Source organism: Phaethon aethereus (assembly GCF_964289735.1).
Source record: "Phaethon aethereus genome assembly, chromosome: 7".
In the NCBI taxonomy this organism is placed as follows: Eukaryota; Metazoa; Chordata; class Aves; order Phaethontiformes; family Phaethontidae; genus Phaethon; species Phaethon aethereus.
In genome coordinates, this window is record NC_138583.1 from 11,242,044 (window position 1) to 11,250,052 (window position 8,009).

The following is an 8,009-nucleotide window of genomic DNA, read 5'->3' on the forward strand; positions in this document are numbered from 1 at the left end:
GCAGCCAGTGTTTTTGTAGAATATTTTACATCATAACAGAAAGACCATTGAGGATGAGTTTTGCTTTTCTACTTTATTGGGACACACTGGTAGGTGCCTGTCATGTTCTGAACTTTTTTTCCATACAGGAGGGACTCAGTCAGCTGTAGGAGCATGCTTTTTCATCATTTGACAAAACTAGGCAGAAGATAAGCTTTGAAAGGCTTAAGAACAAGTCTAATTCACAAACACAAAAGAGGGAAGGCAGGAAGCACAGGCCAGGGACTCAGAAGATAGAGAATACAGTAAAGGTCAAGACCAGGAGAACTGAATGTGTGGACTGTTGAAGGTAAAATGCACAACGTGCAGATTTTGAGCTGGGTTGCCCTGATGTAAATGCAGGAGGCTGTGTCTGTGGACCACTTAGTGGACAGTTACAAAATTCAAGATTTGATATAAAGTAAATCAGTGGGTGTTTTAAGTTCTAGTTAGGCACATTTGGGAGGAACGGCATTGAAAGATTAATTCATTATGATGAAGTAAGTTAACATAATTGCAAAATTTGGTCCTATTGTGCAAACTATTTGGCATACACAGGAAACTGTAGTTCCCTCCTTTTCTTCACTGATCCAGACAAGTTGGTTAAAAACCAGAACCCCTCCATGAGGTTACTGTAAGGCAGAATTATTGATCTATAACTCCTTTGGCACTTCTACTTTGAAGTTAGAAAATAGTACCGTAACTCAAGTTGAAGCTTCAAATGCGTGAATCGTCTGAAGAAAGAACACACAGTATTGGAACCATTGAACCTATTTGATAATTTAAGTGCCTGTAACTTTGTACTGTAAATTTTGTTCTAGATAACTTTAAAAAGGGAAGTTATTTATATGGTGTGTTTTGTGCTTTAGTAAAAAAACTGACCTAGTCCTAGGTACACATGTACAATTAGATACATGCGTGCACACACACACATATGCCATAGTTGAGATTTGAAGAAAAAAGTTAGGAATAATATTAAAATTGATGAAAAAAATGTTAAAATGTCAAATTGATTTACACCAGATTATTTGTTGTCTTAAAATATGTACATGGAGATTGTTTTGATGTGTTTAAATTTCCCTTGAAAATACAACAGATAGAAAACAATGTAATGCAGAACTAATGTGATTTGTGAACAATTACAACTTTCTAATAGGTTTTGGGTTTTTTTAATTCTGTAGTTCACATAATGTAAATGGTCAGGCAAAAGATTGCAGTATTTTTATTTTCTATTGTGATGTACAGACTTTATTTAACAGTTCTACATATTTTATAGAAAACTAGCTATTTCGAGGGACATTTCTTTTTTAAAAAAAATAAAGTCATTACTTTTGTTCAGTAATGCCTTTATGTATTAATATGTATTCTGGCTGAAAAGTTCATAGGTGTGTCAACTATGATTTTAACTTATTTGAAAACAGCAAGAGATATATGATATTGTGCCACAATCGTCATGATAAAGGGCTTTTTAAAAGAGTGTTTCTCCGTCCATTGCCAAGAAATACATGATGAGTTTGAAATTGTTAATCATGTCTTAGCACATAATTTTTGCACAGGTATTTGGAAAGTATTTGGTATGAGCCAAAAAAAGTAAGGGATAAGCTTTTTTCCCCCCCCCTTCTTTAGGATTTTTATCAATAAGAAGGAAAAATGTTTATGTAGGTACCCTGCTACCTTAAACTTTCAGAGCATGGGAGTCTATTTGAATTAACCCGTTCCTGTTTAGAATTTTTTTTTTTAATTTCTTTTTGAAGTTGGCACAGCATTATTAGCTGTAAACTTGTTTTGTGAATTTTTTAATTCACTTTTCCCAAGTCTTCAGGAAGCCATTGCTGGAAGAGTGACTTTTGATATTTTTTAATTATTCACTTGTTTTCTCCTCTGTTGTTTAGGCATTTGCGAGGCAATAGGATGGTGATCTTTGGTAGACACTTAAGACATGAATTGATTTACACATTCACTTTAACACAGAAGTAGTGAGCTGACTGCTGCAAAGATGATCTCTGAGGGGGGAAAAAAAAAATCTTTTCACCTTAAGCTTAACCTTAATTTTTCAGCACTTCAGTTACTAGGTTCATACTCAAATATAGGCATATGCAGTTTTCATAGTCCAGAACAGGAGCTGCTAGGTCTCTAGCATTCCTTGATTCCCTGGTATTGCCAAAAAACGTTAACGCTAAAGGACCTGGTTGCATAAAGCACTCGAGCACATATCTACATTCCATGCAAAGTCATTCACTGTTTGAAGCCTAAGTATGTCTATACTGATATTTTAGCAATCATTTGGGGGAAAAAAAACCAAAACAAAACACTTTGCTCAAAGCTAGCCCATTAATTTTTACATAACTAAGCATACTTAGTGCAGATTCTAAAGCAAAACCATAGAGTTCAGAAGCCTTTAAGGTCAGAGAGGGTAATAGCACTCTTCTTTTGGAGTGTGATTAATCTCATTTTGATGATCAAAATTTTAAACATTTGCCATCCAAAAAAATACCCCCAGAACTAGCAAATGTGGTTTTATTCTTTTTTTTTAAAATATAAAAATCAGAAATGTGGAAAATATATTGGAGAGTATCAAGACTCTGCCTTGGAAATTCTTAAACACTCACATACAGAGGGGTTTTTTGTTTTTCTTTAACCTGCTCCATGTGATTTCAGTTAGGTGGAAAATAATTTGAGTCAGTTCTAAAGTTCTTACTATTACAGCAACTGAAAGGAAAGTTCTTGTGTTCCTGGTCAACTTGTAAATTCCACAAGAAATGTGATATTCCTACAGAAAAATGTAGACTTGCGTTTTGAGTTTATTCTGAGTTTTACTCAATATGTAATTTTTCCTGAGTTTTACTCAAGACACTGACAGTTTTCCCAATATCCACCACTCTTCCCCAGTTGTTTTCTTAATTGAAGTCTGTTTTGAAGTATTGAATAAAATGTAAAGTTAATATTGTAAATTACCTTCATAGTAGTCTAGAATCAAATTTTACATCTTGAGCTACATGACCATTTGAATGTGTTTTATAAAACAAATAATTTGGATACATTTCATCTACTCTGTCTTCACAGATTGTATTTTAATGATCTAAAATATTTGAAAAGTTAAAAAGCATTCTTTGGCTATTGCAGATAGTTTTAAAGCTCATCTTCTGTCAAATACTAGAATGATTTAGTACTTCCTCATTCTTCTGACAGTGCCTCTGAAGTCAAAAGTCTTTATGCTCTGCCCACAATCTTTATTCTAAATAGGGGTGATGTCTGAACATGGCTGGCGATGTTGCAGGATACAGTGCTTTATGGATCCGTGGTGTATTAGCCTTGGTTGGTATAGCAGAAGTGGAGTGCACATTACTTCTAATTTTTTCACAAATCTCTTGTAATTGTTGGTTTGTAATATTTTACCTTTGAATGCAATTATAGAAGCCCACCTCCTGTAGTGACATTTGTGCTCTGACATGCCATGCCCAAAATGAAATGTACTATATTGTATACAAGAAGAATAAATAACATTGTAGTTAACTCAGAGAAGATGTAAATAAAATATGAAAGAAGAGTGGAACAAGACAAATGGTCACACTCTTGTGTGTGTTATATGCCAGAAGTGTAGAATACTCCTTTAAAAATGTAACACACTAATGTATTTTGTACAGCATCTGCTTTAGAAGGTGCCTTATTGAGTTTACCATGAATTGCTTGTTCTGTACACAGATTATGTCCAATGTATCATTTTTAAGTAAATAACCTTATTTTAGTACACATTAGTTATGTGTTTTGTTACTATAAGATTTTGCCTTAAACTGTAATGACTTGGAAATCATAATACTGTAACTAAATCCCTGCTTTTTAATACCTCATTTATGTCCATTCCATCCCCCCACACTCCCCCTTCCCCAGTCTTTGAATAAGTTGTTAATGATCACTTTTATTGTTGAATGGTGTTCGGAATTATTTGGTGCTCTGTAAGTTCAGGGTCTGCATTCCTTGGACGAAGTTTGGGCACAAGAGTAAAACCGATGTTTCCTTCTACTGATTTTTATCCTTGTCTTACAGCAAAGCCAGAAGCAAGTCAAAATTGAATAATTCTTTTAATCGAGCATATGCAAGTTCACTGCTTGTTGGTTTTATCCATACAAATTTGCCTCAAGCTCTTCAAGTAAAAAGAGAAAAAATACAGGGGATGGGGATTCTGTAATTGGTTTTTGTTCTTCTGTATACAACATTAAGCTTCTTGTGTAGTGATACCCAAATTACGAGATTTGAGCTGATATACTTATGTGCTGTTGGTTACAAAATCATGCAGGTGCCTCTGTGTTAGCCTGCTAAATTCACTCTGTTTTTTATGATTCAAGCAAATGAAGACCAATCAAGGGGATATCTCATCTGTGAGTACACAGTTATATAAAATCTCAGAGCTTATTTTCTCATTGCAGAAATGTATCGGCTACTACTCTCGGTAGACTTCATTTTTAGTTTGCAAGCAGGAAGAAGTAAGATCAATTTCTATTCTCTTTTTGCCTTCCATCAGGGATAATCTTCACTTTAAAGGCAGATTTTTACAGTGGCTGGAAAGTTTTGATACCTGAGCATCATATAAGCTGTTATCACTATATTGGAAAGATCGTTGTACCACTTCCCCCTCCATCTTCCCCACTTCGGGGCCCCCCCCCGTAAAGTCAAATGTTAAATTCTGTATAGTTCTGGAGAGTACAGTGGAAGACTAGACTGCTTGTAGTTTTTAACCTTTTTTTCCTCAATACATAATACCAGGAAACGAGACTGCACAAAGATTTGGTCTTCTTGTGATTAATAGCTTGGCAAAGTAAACTTTTTTCTTATGGTTGTGGCTATTGTGTAGTTTGTGGAATATCTTCACTGATTGCACTGATCATGGTTGAATTGAAAACTGGGATTTTTATATTAGCGTTACAGGGGGGCATAATGAAAATACTGTGGGTAACTGAAGCTTTTTGCACCAGTCTTTGTTTTGACGAGCACATAATTTATTTTTTTCCCCTGCTGTTGCTTCTTGAAATGACCACTGGATGGTGCTATATCCTAAAGGTATGAAGATCCTTTTGACAAAATTGGGGGGCTTTGATAAATGAAAATAAATTCTACTGCCTGCTAATAATAAATATCAAAATGTTATCACTTGTGTATGATTATTTTTGACCTCTATATAAAAATATATTACTGATGAGCTTGCATCAGTATTTAAGAGTTGAAATGGCCATATCCAGTGACATGTCTAAAAACCTCACATGTATGTTTTGTGTGCAAGCCAAAAAGCATACTGATTCAATTCACCAACTACTCAAGCTTTTGAATAAATTGCAGAGGTATTACTAATTCCATATTAATTTCATTAATCCCTTCTGCAGTTTTGTCTTCACCTTTCCCCAGAATAGCACTTCAGTCTTTTTCAATGATGTTAGTATAGTAAGTCAACACCAGCTGTGAATCTGAGGCATGAGGGGACCACTAGTGTGGGTTGACCACCTCATGAATCTGGTTCATGAGGGGTGACCACCAGGGACTTCAGAGACTGGTTTGATGTGGATATCTGAAATGGGTTCAGGTGAATCTGACTGCAGAATTCAGGCATTGATGGATCTGTAGAAAGTAAAATTGTTGATATACAATGGGTACTTGCGTTTTGAGTCAACTAAGTAGATCATCTTCGTAACAGAAAAGAAAAAAACATTAGGAGACTTTAATGAATGTAAAGCACTGCAAGATACTGACATTCATAAAGCAGTAAAAGCTTCAGTATAAAATAATTATGCAAAGTCATTACGATGCACGGCTTTTTTAATCTTTTTATAAAGCTTAGTGATTTGATCTGGAAATCCAGAAACCTGAGCTATTGGCAATGTTTTCTGGCAGTTAGAGGATTTATGGGAAGTACTAAGAGAAGTTGGAAGCTTTTTTTTTTTAATATGAAGCTCGGGTTGATATTTTTTTATATATATATACATACACACATATATATACACACACATATATACATGTTTCTGTGCTTATTGGTGTTTGGCTGAAGCTGCCATCAGGCATGCTAGTCTAGTTGGTCTGCTATGAGATAACTGAAGCAACTTGTTTATTTTTACAGACAACTCTTTTCCTAATGCCTATGGTCAGCTTCAATTTGTTTTTCATGTTTGAAAATCCCCTGTTCTTAATCCACTGAGCCAACCAATAGATCTTTTGTTTTTTAAATTGTCAATTAATCACCCTTGCCATTTTTGTGAAGGTTTTCTTTCCTTTAGGTCCTAATCTGGAGTCTGCTGTCTCTTCATTAAAATAGTTTCCTCTAGTCTGTTGCCTAAAAATGCAGGTCATGGTGATGTGGCTGTGTTTATCTTACAAAACAACCAACAAACCCACCTCCAAAAAAACCCCCAAACAGCAAAACAAGTGTTTGTGGGGGTTTTAAAGACATTTATACCTGTAGTCAAATAGTTTGCTTGTATTTGAGAGGTGGTTTAGATGCAGTTTATTAGAAAGCTGATGTATTAATTAAAAAAAAAAAAAAATTTACCACAACCCAGTAGCTTAATCATCGTTTCTCTTGTCACTTGAGAAGGAAGTCAGGTTTCCTGGCTTGTGCAGCCAATAGAATGTTTTAACCCATTATCTTTCCTTCATTTTTTGCTTCATAGTCTAAAAATGAATGTGTTCCAGTCAAGTATGTCTTCTTTGTATATGCAGGTGGCTAACTTAAGCACATATTTGAAGAATACAAATATGACAACATCTTTATGTTAACATTGTGTTCACTCTGGAATCGATGATCTCTGAACTTGCCTGGCATATTCTTCAACAAAAGTAAACTCTCGTAAGAGCAAGGATACCGAATCTAGAAGTCCTGTCTGGATGAACTGCTGTCTTGTCTACTACCTGTGTCCTTTTCCAAGTAGCTGTATGGCTTTTTCAATCCCATTGAAGCTTTCTGTTAAAGCTTTAAAAACAAGCAAAGTGTTTTAAAATATATATGTTCTCTGTCTGTATTTCATTGTGGAACTTAGCTGGTAGCTGCAGAATCGGTGTGCGCTTGAAGATGGGGTGTTCCTTGAGCTACCCTGACCTAGGCAGCACACTTGGTTTGTCACCACAGAATGCTGCCACCACAAAAGCCCGTAATTGGAGGACCACTGGTAAAAATGTCTGGGTCACCCCCGTATAGTAGCTTTGTACTGAAAGAAGCCAGTCTTACCATTTGGTGCTTTTTCTCCTTTTTGACATTTCACCTTTTCAAATTTTGCTTCTCTTCCTTCCCTCAGATATTTGAGCAATCTGTGGGACAGCAGATGACACTGAGCTTGCGGGCACTTTGTGCTGCCTGCTGCAGAGCAGTGTGTGAACATCTTGTGTGAAAATCAGCACCGGCTAGGAGTAGACGGGAGATCATTTTTAGTCCTTCGTTGGATTTTTCAGGATGGAGAATAACATTCTCAGCAAGTCAGTAGCTAAAACTGCTTTGTAGCTTTATTTCAAAAGATACATATTGTCTGCTAGTCAAACTGCTGTCTTAAGTGCAATGTGTATTGGTACCGATGTGTTTTTTAATTTTGTAGTTTAGTGTTGCATACAATACAAGTAGATAGTGAGAAAACTCTTTAACAGCAGGATGGATTTCTTTAGAAAATGCTACCTTAAAAAGGCATAAAATACATAGTCAGCATTTGCCTCTTTCATCAGAAATACTAGGAATTTCTAAATGCATTTCTTTGGGGCAAATTTAATTGTTTTAATATTGTTTTGTAAGGTATTAGGATAGACAAGGAAAAATACCACAATAATTGAACAACTTCAAAAGGAAAGCCTTTGCGATACTCTTTTTAACAGAAGAAAAGTTTAAGCCATGACCAGACATGGTCATCATGAGATTTTGGAACTTCAAGCAAACTCCACAGTTTAGAAATTCTACTCTTTGGTTTACTCTAATTATAAATTTATTTTATATTCAACAATGACATTGCTTGCTTGGTTTTAAACTG